Below are 13,437 nucleotides of genomic sequence, written 5' to 3'. Positions count from 1 at the left end.
CGAGAATTCAGAATACATAATCCCTGAAGTCATTTGACTTGGGTATAATTTTAAAAATATTTTACAAAGAGTAAGGGATTTCACTGCCAAGTTCAAGAGGATACACCAGCAATTATGCATCAGCTCACTACCAGCACTGCCTTCATGGTCATAGCTGACACTGTTATTTGCCTCTGTTTCCTCTTTGCCAACAATGCTCAGTTTAGTTCAGCTGACAATGTGCCAGGTCTCAGGGGGTGAACTGCGGCTGTCTTTACTCAAGCATCAGCATCCCATCCTCTCTGTCAGTGATTGACCTACGGGTAGTATTGGCTTAGTTCAGACTAGTGACACATAAGGTGACTGCTGGAAAGTTTCTGGAAAGAATTTTCTACCTGACAAAATGACAGGATTCCAAGAATAACTTTTTCCCATTTGCTCTCTTCTCTCTCTCTCTCACTCCCCTCACCCCTCTTTGTGCCTACTTTGGGGCAAAGTCTATGAGGAGCTAATATCTGGGGTTGAACTAGTCATTTGACAACATTATGGGAATACCAAGAAAATCTCACACATATCCACCAGCTCTAGGTTGGAGATGCCGTACTAACCTAGAAATCATCTGCTTATAGATTTATTATTAAGTTCAAAATATAAGCATCATATGGTTTGAGCCACTCTAAGTCAAATTTTCTGTTTTACGCTGCTTAATGCATTCCCGATTCATACAATGATGTAATAATTTTTGCAACACAATTTCCTTGTTTATGAGCAAGAGAACTTTATATAAAGTGAACATTGTAACTGTGTTTTACAGCCATTCCCAGCTCAGAGGTTCCCCTGGACTGGAATACTTAGATGTTCTAGGTTCTTTAAATAAATCAGTACAAGAGAACCCTCTTTCCTCTCCCAGGAAGCAAGTCATTCTGCCCCGTTTTCCAATCCAGAACTATTCTAGAGGCATGATTCCTTCATGTTCTGTCAAAAGGTGGTGCCAAAGAGCCTCCCCCTGGTTGTGCACAGGTGGAATTCCCAGGCTTAGCCAGAAACAAAGGTGGCATAGCAGGACATAGCTCTTTGCTCCCTTTACTGTCCCTGCCATCCTCTACATTTCTTTCCCATGTCGACCTTGTGGAGAAGAGATCCTCTAAAACAATAGTGTGTTTACTGTTGTGCTGAGAAATGGTAAATATCCCACAAAGATTTGAGGTTTGTATCACTCAAAATATACAAGATCCGTAAATGACATGACAAGTCTGGTGGAAAGACCCCACCCCACATTGGATCCAGACTCATCTTCTCCAGGACATAGAATAAGCCATAAAAACTGTGCTTGAATTACACAAAACAGAAAGCTTATGATTTGTAATGGGTTGGAGCTGAGATTGGGAGAGATATGGTATGTGCCAGGGGATAAGTGGTTTGAACTATGATTTAAACATAACAGGGAATTGTTATAGGAATAATTGTCTCTAAGCTTAGGAAATTCGAGTGATTAAGGCAAGTTTAGAGGTGGCACATGGCATAAAAGTCCTAAAATTTAAGCTACTGCTTGCTCTGGAGCAATTTTTTTGGCAGGTTAGAAAGTGCTGAGAAAGCATGTACTAAATTATTGACCACCTGGCAGAAAAAGAATGAAAGGACTCCCAGTTTTTGATGAGGTTAGAAATATTTTTAGATGTGACATTGAAGAGAGAAGGATGTCATGAGGTGAGATAAATTCCATGAGCTTTAAGCAAGTGCTAGTGGAAAATCCATAAATCCCAGCTCTACTAACCAACCTTATGCATTTGGAGATGTCTAGAAGATTCACCTTGTAATTTCAATGGACCCAAGTGAAAGAGAAGAACACGAAGCTGCTCACAGTCAGGGAAAGAAACAGCCTAGGGAAAGGCAGAAAAAAATTATAAAGGGGCCAATTTACAAGTTTTTTCCCCACATGAATAAAAAGTGATTTCTATGCATAGTCATAGAATCCCCTCAGTCATCACAGATCCCTTCTTCTACTTCTAGTGAGTGAGAAAGTACAGCAGGCAGTTGGCATTGTGGAAATATTCAGAAGTTCAAGTACAGGGAGACAAAGGGCCTGTGGCCACATGTGAGAACCAGCCAATCTCAAGAAGCTCTTGGCTCCTCTCCAAGTGTCTGCCTCAAGCCCATTCCATCAGAAGGGATTTCATTCCCTTCTCCGTGAGGTTGGTGGTGCCACATATGAACAGAAAGGGAGGAGTGCCAAACAGTGCTACACAGTGAGCATTAGGTATTTGCACATACCAATCATCTGTGAATGACATTTGGTCCACAATCAGCTACATTCAATGGGGCCTCTACGGTCCAAGCCTGGAAAATGACCCTTTCTGGCTCCCTCCTTCCATTTACTTTTATACAAATAGTTCTCCTGATAAAACCCTTGCATGTTTAACCTGACTTGGTATCTGCTTCTCAGAGGATCTGAGCTACTACATCCTCTAACTACTGTAGGAATTTGCTGGACCATGCATTCTCAATGCAGATTTTATCAACTCCCTCAAAATGAAAACTGGTTCTTGAGTGCATGAGAAAACTTTGACATAATTGTTTGTGTACCATAGTACATAAAGAGATACACTGTATCTGTGATAGAAAAACTTCATGGAGGAGGGGCAATTAGGGAAAAAAACCCTTGTGGGGGCAGTAATTAAAAAATGTTGGGAAATTGTTCTAGATGAATCACTGGGTCAGAAAGCAATGATTTCAGAGCTTATGTGAGGATCTCTAAGAACTGCGTTATGGCCAAGCCCTAGAATCAGCATGCCTCTCCAACTGGGAAGAGTGGGCTAAAGCACACTGAACAAATTAAGAAAGACAGATTCACATACCCTGCCCTAAATTCAGGAGGTTTTAGTTACACAGTGAGAAGCAGATGGTTCTCAACATTAGACCTAAGAAGCAAGATCTTCCTAACATTCATATTTCTCTCATCATGCCTAGAGACATCCTGCCACAACGCCTTGTAGAGCTGCTCCTTGCTGGAGATCAACGCGAACCCAAGTCTGGAACAATTGTCATCTGTTTAGCCAGCAGTACCCTGAAAAACTGCTGGCAGACGGTTCTCTCAGGGGATCTTGCCCTTCAGCAGACCTTGTGATAAGGCACGGACAGCTTAGTTCCAGGCTACCTTTAAAGGACGTCTGCATAGCAAATAGCCTTTAAAGAGGGAGCCTCTAAGGAAAAGGGAAAATTTATTTCCTGAGTAAGATAATAAAGATAAGCTCTCCTCCAGGATAAACATGAGACATGCTTGCTAGAAGCCTTTTTATAAGATTGGGGGTTTACTCACCTTAGAGTTCCTCAGCTGAGACATACCTACCGTATGTGCAGCCTCCCCCTGGGCCTATTGCCACTTTGCCACCATAGGGCTTAGGGACAAGAGGAGCCAATGTCAACATGAAGCTCATGCTGTCTGCTGTGCCATGAGTAATAAGGTCCTCTGTCTCTGACCCAAGAATCTGTTTCCTTTTGACATCTTTGAAACTGTGGCAGGCTAGCTTATTGGCTTGCAAGCAGGGTACAATTTCAGACCCTTCATGGTCCTTACCAGAAGCAGAAACAGGGAGGGATTTCATTGGGAAGAAGCAATTGGGCAAGAATTGAAAACACCCGGGGCTGTGAATTCAATGGTGTTCTTTCTTTGAATTGGGAGCTGTTCTCCTGCAGCATCTGAGGAGAGTAAGCAAGCTGCTTCTCACACACCTGACGTAAAAGCCTTAGAATTCAAGCATGCAAAGCCTAGGTGATAAGTTCAGAATGAGAATGTGGCAAAGGTGGAGCACTGTCTCTGCTACACTGCCCTTGTATCTAGACCCTGCCTGACTTCAGAGCGCTCTGATGTAGCCACTTTCTCCACTCACTTCTATCGAATAACTTGGGGGGAGGAGTAGGATACCATGGTCGTAAAGCTCAAAAAATGATAGTGCGGGGACAGAGCAGAAAGTTTACCCTCCATGCCCTTCTTATTCAAGGGAAAAAGTTGCTTTTAGTTAAATAAAATGTTAAGGTTATTTTAAGAGAAAATCAATAAGCCAAAGAGAGTTCTGTCCATCTTATAAATGCCTCATACTGAAGAATGTATGTATATACTAGGACCCTGCGGGTTGTGACAGGGTCCCCGTGGAGCTGAGATGAAGGGAAAGAAACCAATGGGACACTTTGGGTACCCATCCTAGGCTCAACCCAATGAACTTACTAGAAATTCAATGAGAAAAATGATGAAATGATGAACTGATGCCGAACTTTGAAAGTCTTCATGTTAAACTGCTACGTTATTATTTCTTCACTATATATTGTATACCTATAATATTATTATTATAATTATAACTAACATTTATTGGGGGCCCTTATCTTTTAGGGACTGTTTAAGGGCCCCAATAAATGTTAGTTATGACTGTTTAAATATATATGAACTCAGTTAATCTTCAATAAGACTTTAAAGTAGGAGCACTGTTCTTCTCATTTTATAGGTAAGAAAATGGGCTCATAATGACAAAAAGTAACATGCCCCAAGTTGCGAGTTTATCAACTCATACCCAGGCAGCCTCGTTTCAAAGCCTGCGTGCTTGGTCACTATTTTATAAAGCTTCTCTAATATTTCATTTCTCTCTAGATCTCCTGCTACCCTGGGTCCCAAAATAGTACTATTAGAAAAGTTTGGGTGACTTTTACTAATTTGTAAAGAAAATACTGAATCTCATCAAGCTTTTCTGGATATTTCATAATCATCATGGTGAGTCCCAAATGCCCAGATGGCATTCAATGAAACTTCACAGACAAATCAATTTAATTCAACGAGCCATGCTTGTTGTTCCAGTGCCTGCTTGTCTGACATTTTTTCTTATCTTCTTGTTAATTCAGCTGACCGGTATCATTTTTTTGCTGGTAGTGTCTTAATGAATCTAGCATAATTATATGACATATTAACATTAAGGGAATCTGAGTGATGGATATATGAAAATAAATAACCTTTATTTTTCTTCTGGAAATCCATAAGGATTTTATAGCAAATTAGAAAGAATTAAAACATCAACTGTGACTGTGACTGTGGTTCTTGAGTCACACCTTGGTTTTTGCCACTAATGAACCTATGACCTGTTTTTTCCTGTTAGAGACTCATTTTCCTCATCTTCAGTAAACTTGTAGGATAAGAATAGTTATATGTGGTTATCTTGTAAGGATTAAATGAAATGATGTGTAGAATGTCTTTAGCAGGCTATCTGCTAAGTAAGCATTTAAAATTTGTAGCTCCAGCTATCCTTCCTATGACCATAAAGAGAGGTCCTTCACCTGAGTTCAGGGACGACTTCAGAGAATCTGTAAAATCCCTAAAGCCATACATAAAATTGCTCACAAAGACTTGTGTGCATTTTTTTCTGGGCAAAACGTCAATAGATTTCACTGGATTCTCAAACAGGAAACTTACCAAATGATTTTAACTCCTGGTGTGAAATAAGCACTTTGAGGAGCCTGAGGAAGAGAGTGAGAAATGGCTTCAAAGTACATTTTGAGTTTCTGCTGTGTGTGTGCATTTTTGTGTGCATGTTTTCTTGGTGACTGGGCCACTGGAGCTTTTTCCTCATGAGGATTTTTTCCCCCTAGAACAGGTTTTGTCTGAAGATTCCTGAGGGTATAGGGGTGAGCATATGAGGGTCACCTCGTGGCCTTCATTACTCTCAGTCCTTCTACTTTGCTCTTAACACTGATCACTGCTCCACAGCATATCTACCTACGTGCTTGTTTATAGTCTGTCTCCCCACAAGACTGTAAGCTTCAGGAGGGCAGGAGCGCCTTCGCTAGTGCTGCATCCTCAGCTTAGAACACAGCTGGCCTGGGATAGACCCATGGTAAGCATGAACTGGGTGAATGAAGCTGGCAACGTGCAGCCTGGCAGGAAGGAAGGCCTTTGGAAAAGTTAGGCTGGGAGCACCAGAACGGTACCAGACCCCCTTGGATCTTCTTCATGAGGCTGAGCCTGCCCATCTCACTGCTTAGAATCTACCCTGGGGCACATCTGTTGTGGCCCTCACCCTTAGATTTCCATGAGGGTCTCCAAAATTTGCAGACACCACCAGGGGGCTTTCTTGCATTTTACCCTTTCTCAGCAGTATTTGTTAAGAAAGGCTCAGTTTTTGTAGAGTTAAAATCACCAAGGGATATTGCTTTGGGCTGTATTGTATTCTCCTCCAGTTCATATGTCAAAGTCCTAACACTAGTCACCAAGAATGGGACTGTATTTGGTGATGGGGTGTTTAAAAAGATACAGTTAAAATGAGATAGAGTGGGCCCCAATCCAATATGAGTGGGGTCCTTATAAGAAGAGGAGAAAAGGACACAGATATTCACAGAGGAAAGACCATGCAAAGACACAGGGAGAAAATGACCATCTAGAAGGTGTGGAGAGAGGCCTCAGAAGAAACCAACCCTGCCAATGCTTTGACCTTGGACATCCAAGCCTCTGGAATTGTAAGAATATAAATTTCTGTTGTTTAAGTCACCCAGTCTGTAGTACTTTGTTACAGCAGCCTGAGTAAACTAATGTAACTGTATACTAGTATTTAGGTTTAACCTCAGGGCTCTATTGAGAGATGAGTGTGCCAGACAAGAAGATGGAAGTTTTGTTCTTCCCTTTTGTAATACAGGCAGTGGTTCTCCAAGTGTGGTCTTCGGACCAGCAGACTTGGCATCCACTATAAGCTTGTTAGAATACAAATTCCCAGGTCCTACTCCAGATTAACTAGAAATCTCTGGGAATGGAGCCCAGAATACTGTTTTAAAGAGCCCTCCACGTGATTCTCAGTGATCTTGAGGACTGCTGGGAAAGAAGCTTTTCCAGTGATGGAAAAGGACATGGGTTTCATCTCTATAAACTGGGCTCAGCAGCTTCCCCTCAAGTTGCCACAGTTTCCTTCAAGCACCACAAGGGGAAAGCAGTGAAAAGAATGTTGTGATTGTTGACTTTATTTGAAAATAAAAAATCTAAGGCTCTCCGGTGTTGAGACAAAACAATGATCTCACCAGGAAGTGCAATAATTTTTTTATATATGAGGAAGCAATAGGCCTGAGAAACCACACTGCTGGCAATTCAGTCAAGAGAATAAAAAATAATTAGCTTTTCTTAAAGGAGAAAAATAAAAAATTGAATTACATTGAAACAGAATATTCTAAAAATCTCTGGTGCTTCAAGCCTTGTCTAATTGCAGGACTCTTACTGGGTCTTGTGTTTTCCTTGCCAGGGAACACAAATTCAAGTTCACGGCTTCTTAGGCATTTTCTTCTTTTATGAATAGGCAATTTTAAGGAGTGATTATGCTGGTAAAATTTGTAATTCCTGGAAAGATGAAAAGGCACTGCAACTTTCTGGAAAAACTTTGCAAACAGTGAAGTTTGAAAATGAAAGCTTAGTCATCACAATTACAAATTTACCCTACTCCCCAAGCACGTACATTCATTCAAGGTATCCAGGAGCCCTGCCCAAGATGGCATCTTGTCTCAAACTATGTGACCTCACTGTGAATGTACAGACGGACTACGTCTCTAAAGGAGTTTTAGAGTTTTGCTTGTATTTTCTGTTGGTGATAGAAAAGTTTGATTTTCTTTCCAGATCACCAATCAGTACCTTCTTTCTCTTTGATCTCCTGGAAGATTCTGACCATTCCTCTCTCATGGTTTCAACCACCACTCACACCAAATACTAACCCTGCATTTCTTCAGCTCTGATGTTCTTAATCTACTTTGCAAGTCAGCTCTGGTGATCTCAATATAAATATCTTGTAAGCAACTCAAATTCAATATGTCTTAGACTTTAGCATTTTCAGTTACTGCAAAAACTCCATAATCTCAGTGTCAAGCAGCATACTCTTGTCTCTCTCTCGCTGTCTGCTTACTTCCTACAGCCATTGGTGCTGCTGCCATATTTTTAGTCTCTCCACACTGCTGCCTTCACTCCTCCCCTAACCCAGCTCATTCCTTTCATTGTCTCTCAACTGCCTTGACCCTTTGTCCCATCATCATAACCACTTTGAAAAAAATCCCATCTTTTATTAAATTTTACTTTCCTCCATTCAGAGCATGCACCAAGTGGAGAATGTGGCTAGAAAAGAACTTTAAATCATGCTGCCTATTCTCACCTTAAATTTATGAGCACAGAACTCAATGTGACTCATAGTGATGTCCAGTAACTATACCACTTTAAAGTCGCTCTCTGAGATGACTATTTCAGTCTTCCTCTCTCTTCAGACTTCCAAAACCTTTTTACCTTTTTTCTGCTCAATTGGTGACTTGCTTTCCATTTCACTGCAGAAACAGAAACAATCAGAAATTCCACAATCTCCCACCACCCTGATACTCACCTAACTGTTTGTGACCATATACTATGCTCTTTCCTATTAATGACAAAAAGACTGTGCTTGTTTCAAGCTAATCCTAACCACCCATGAGTATACACATTCTTCTTCCCTCTATCCACTCAAATACATGTGTGTAGAAATTACCTCCTCTCTACTGCATCATCCAATGCTCCTACTCTTCTAGGGTCATTCCCATTTTCGTATAAACATGGGATAATTTTTCCATCTTAAAAAATAAAATTAAAATTATCTTCACTTTCCTCTCCAGTTGTTGTCTCCAGTTCCATGATTCTCTTTGAGAAAATTCCCAGAGTTATTATATATGCTCACCATTGCTCAGTTATCTCCTCCTCTTCTCTTATGATCTCAAGGCAATCAGGTGTTCATTATCCCCCTCCACTCTACTAAAACTAAGCTGTTCTCATCAGGATGACTGATGACCAACTTAGACAGCTAAATCTAATGGTAAAATCAGTTCTTGCCTTACTGGACCCACCAGTATCCTCTGGCACAGTTTTATAACCCTTCCATCCTTGCTGTACTTTCTTCCCTTGGTTTCTAGGACACCAACATTTTGGGGGTTGTCTTTGTACCCCATAGGCTATTCCTTACATTCTTTTGCTGGTTCCTCCTCATTTTCCTGACTGCTTCATTTTGCAGGGTTCCAGGATCTATTTTTTAAAGCTTTTTTTTTCTTTTGCATCTCTTCTTCTTTTGCATATCTTCTCTCGCATCTTTAGTGATCCCATCTATTTACATGGCTTTAAATATTTTTAATTGTCCTACAAGCAATTAAATATTGACATTTGAACCCATACCTGCAGAAGATGAGAGAATGGCCTGGGCAGAAAGAAAGTTCTAAGAGGAAGAAGGGGAACTGCAAAGACCCATGTGTCTAGGTGACTTGGTCTGTTGACGATGAACAAAGAAGACATGGTAGCTGGAGTGGAGGGAATGGGAAAGCAGCAGGAGAGGAGGCCCAGGGAATAGTGGGCCTGACAGGGTCTTGTGTACCCCTGTAAGAATTTTTGGTTTTAACTCTGAAGGGGTGACAGTGGGCCTTTGGAGGGCTTTGTGCAGAGCAATGTAATCTGACTGATAAAGAATGTAAAATGCCCAAAATTATAAGATCATTACTGATTTCAGAGATGTTAAACTGTGAAGAAAAAATAAACATGTACTGTAGAACTGATGAAAATGTTATGTTTTAGAAGGATCCCTCCAGGTATTATATTGATAATAGGTCATAGAGAAAAGAGATCCATTAGGAGGTTACTGTACATATATGAGGGACATTGAGAGTAGCTTTAATGAGATTACAAAGGAGCAGTTGAGATGGTTAAAAGTGAGACTTCTCTTCCACCTACCTCCACCTACTCAGTATTTCCTATCCACACTCCCCTTTGATCTTTTCTTCATAATCTTTCCATAACACATAATTTATGTTACTTATATTTCTTGTTTATTGTTCGTTCTCTCCCATTATGAAAACTACATGACAGTAGAGGTTTAGTCTGTTTAGTTCACTGCTGAAATCTCAACAACTAGATTTAGTGCTTGGAATCTAGTAGATCATTAGTAAAAGTTAATAACTAATTTAAAATAATAAATAATTTAAATCATAAACTTAATATTTAATGTGTTAAATTAATTAATACAAAATACATATTTGTTAAAAGAATAAAATGCATGACAAAACAAACTAATTTATTCCTCCCCAAACTAGCTCTTTTTTCTGTAGTCCATGCTGAGCTCCTAGTCATCCTAGAAACATTTGTTTCTCCAGCTTCCTCACCCAAAGCACCCAGGCAGTCTCCATACCCTTAAATATCATTGGATCGCACACCTTCTTCCCATCTCCATTGTCCCAGTCTCAGTGCAGCCTAACAGAATGGCCAGCCTCATGGCTAGAGGCCAGGAGGCAGTGATGGGGGTGGAGAGGGTGAAAAGGATGACAGCCTGACCTGGTCAGCTCCCTCCTGCCTGGCTGGGCAGTAAGAAAAACAATGTCCAGGCCACTTTCTAGCTGTGCACCGTCATCCTGCCTTCCTGGTAGCATATTGCCTTTTTAGTGGTCAGTCACTATAGTCCTTTGAAACCTTGGCATTTGGACTCCTTCAACCATCTGAGGAAGATGGTGTTGTAGCATGGAAAGTTACAACCTGCTTTAGGAAGCTGGTGGTCCATTTTCTTATGCTCATTAAGAAGCACAACCCTGAGGTTTCTTAATGAGCAGAACTTAGTGAGTCCCATGAACAGTATTGGCCAAGCCATTATCTGGTAAGAGTTGCAGTGACCATAGAGTTTGGACTTAGCCCCTCCTTTCTGATCCCCCTGATAGGAAAAAAGTGATGGTGGAGCAGCATTTCAGATTTCCCCTAAAGGTTTTAAGAGAGAGAAAGCAATAGCTGGTCTGAGAACAGGATCGATGATTTCACTTGTTAAATGAAGGGTGAGATAACTTTGAGCAGTGGAGTAATGGAAACTCTGTGTGTGCCATACCCTTCAGTGATGCTTTCTGAGATGAAGATATGGAAACATTGGGCTTCAGTCAAAACATCCCCACAACAAATCTTGTAGTATTATAGGGCCAGGGTGAATAGTTCTCCCTGCAATACCACCAAGAAATGCCTAACCAACAGAGAGAATAGAGAAGAGTGAGAGGTCAAAAATCAGTTTATCAAAAGAAAATTTCAGTAGTTGTCCAATGGAAACAAGCAGAATCAGAGAGCAAAGCAGGGGCAAGTGACTAAAAGCCATCATACCATGGATCTAAAGAACAAGCAAATCAAGGCACAAACAGAGGGATCTCCAACAAGGTCCTAAGGTAGCATGTTGTTGTTGAAAGTGTCTGGACATTATTTGTAGCTCAGTCCACCAATTTTGAAGACCTAGGGAAGGAAATACCCCTAACACATGGTATGGGCACAAAAGTACTACTTCCTGCCTTCCCCGAACCATCTCTCCTTTTTTTATTCCTCTTGGCATTGAATGCAAGACCTCCGAAGCAGAAAAAAGAATTAAGCAAAAGCAGTTCAAAAATGTGTGGGAGACAAAAATGTTTGGGCCATACTGAGCAAGTGGCTGCCCTCACTTTTGATGCCAGGAGCTGGTTCCATCCAGCAGTTGTTTACTGTTCCTCAGGGCCACTGCAAATTGATGAAGCCATAGGACTCCCATTAGATAAACTGAAACAGCAATAACTCATCTTGATTGCAGTGGGTCTCATTCAGTGATTGTGTGTCTAACAAGAAAATAATTTGACCTGAATGAATGAGGATTTGCTTCCAGATGTCACCAGAATCTGTGGAGTCAACATGGTCTCCCAAATCTATCAGTTATTAAATGGAAGGAGTCCCATTTAATAACTGACTAGTCTTTCATGTAACTGCTATGCAGGGTATAATGAAAATAAAGAAAAAATAGCTGGTAGTATGACATGGACCTGTGATATTTGAAATTCATGACCAAAGACCATTTGGAATGGTGACCAGGCAGTCATCATCCTCAACAGCTACTGCATTTCTCCCAGAAGCCTGACATTCAAGGAAAACTCTTTCACAAAAGGACCACAGATGTCCCAGTCAATTTACTTAGTACCACATCTGAAGATATATGAAATGCCTCATGCTGAGATCTGGTGTATGTCTCATTGGACCTAACTCACCATTGCCTGGTGTCAGGTTACCTGAAAGAAGGTAGGAAAAGATTTGTGACCACGGTGATGCCCTAATTCAGGACTATATTTAGTCCAGGAAAATGCAAAAGTATTGAAGTAGCCTTGCCCATTATCTGAAACAGAATAAAACCCTTTACCCTCTTATACCATGCTCATTAAATGTTAGCAGTGATTGTCTCTGAAAGTCAAGAATGCGAGTGATATGCATTTTTATTTCTTTATATATTTTCTGTCTATCTTAAATTTACCACTATGTGTATACCATTTTTAGAACTTAAAAAAAACCTTGTTTTTTAAAGGATGGGTAAGAAGGTAAAGAGGAAATTAGGAATTTCTTCTCAATGAAGAGAGAAAAGTGGACATTCCCATAGTTGATGGAAGAAAGCTTAATAATCCAAGAGAGACAGACCAGGTTTAAGGCCAGCTTCTCACCCAAATCTATGTATTGTAATTTCTTCCTACATTTTCTTGGCAGCTGTTTGAGTCCCAATAATGTTGGCTTTTAAAAATTCACTCTGTCAAGAGAGAACAGAAAGCAGGGGGTGATTGACAGGAAGAGGAGAGTGGATTCTGGAGGCTTCCATTCATCCCTCTGGCCACTTCACTGCAGGCATGCATCCTCAGGAATTCCTGCCATGGGAAGGGACAGGTGCTCACTGATGGGTGTGCTGTCTCCTATAAAGAAAGCTCTCTGCCAGTCACACTACACTGATGTCTTCATCATCCCTCCTTGACTGTTTGCCAGTTGCATACAGAGTGACATCATCTAGACACATACAATTAGTGTCTATTTAAACAGGCTGTTTCTTAGTTGAGTTTTATCCCCTCACTCATCAAACTCATCCTCAGCCTCAACAAATATCTTCAGGTGCAAACACTCCTGTCATTATCTGCGGGTCTTATATCTGAGGAGAGAGAGCTCACCTACTTGAATACTGACCACGGACAAAAGCCAAAGCCCTCGGCATGGCATAAATAGCCCTTTACCATCCATCCTCAATTTATAATTTCAGCATTACCCAACTCATGTGACAATTCAGTTTTTACCATACTATAACAGCTGCCTGACTCCCTGATGCATTTTTAGGTCATCATATTTGCTTCTTTTCTTTTTCCTCTGCTAAGAATATAGTCCGTTTGTATTGTTATTCACTTAGAAAATTTCTGCTCATCCATCTAGCCCTAGTATTCCCATATCCAAAGAACATACTGCTTTCCCTTTAGGCTCTCACAGAACCTTATACCTTTATGTGGACTATCATACTTCCCTCTCACTTTGGTTTATTTGCCTTCTTACATCTCCACACTTTATGGTTTACAAAGGAAATTATTTGCTCATCCTTAAGTTCCAAACAGTCAATCACATAGTAGCTGTTCTCTCAGTGGTTGGTGAACAAATTAGTA

The sequence above is a fragment of the Artibeus jamaicensis genome, unplaced genomic scaffold, assembly GCF_021234435.1.
Source record: "Artibeus jamaicensis isolate MK-2021 breed Jamaican fruit bat unplaced genomic scaffold, CSHL_Jam_final scaffold_833, whole genome shotgun sequence".
NCBI lineage: Eukaryota > Metazoa > Chordata > Mammalia > Chiroptera > Phyllostomidae > Artibeus > Artibeus jamaicensis.
Note: the sequence above shows the minus strand (reverse complement) of the source record.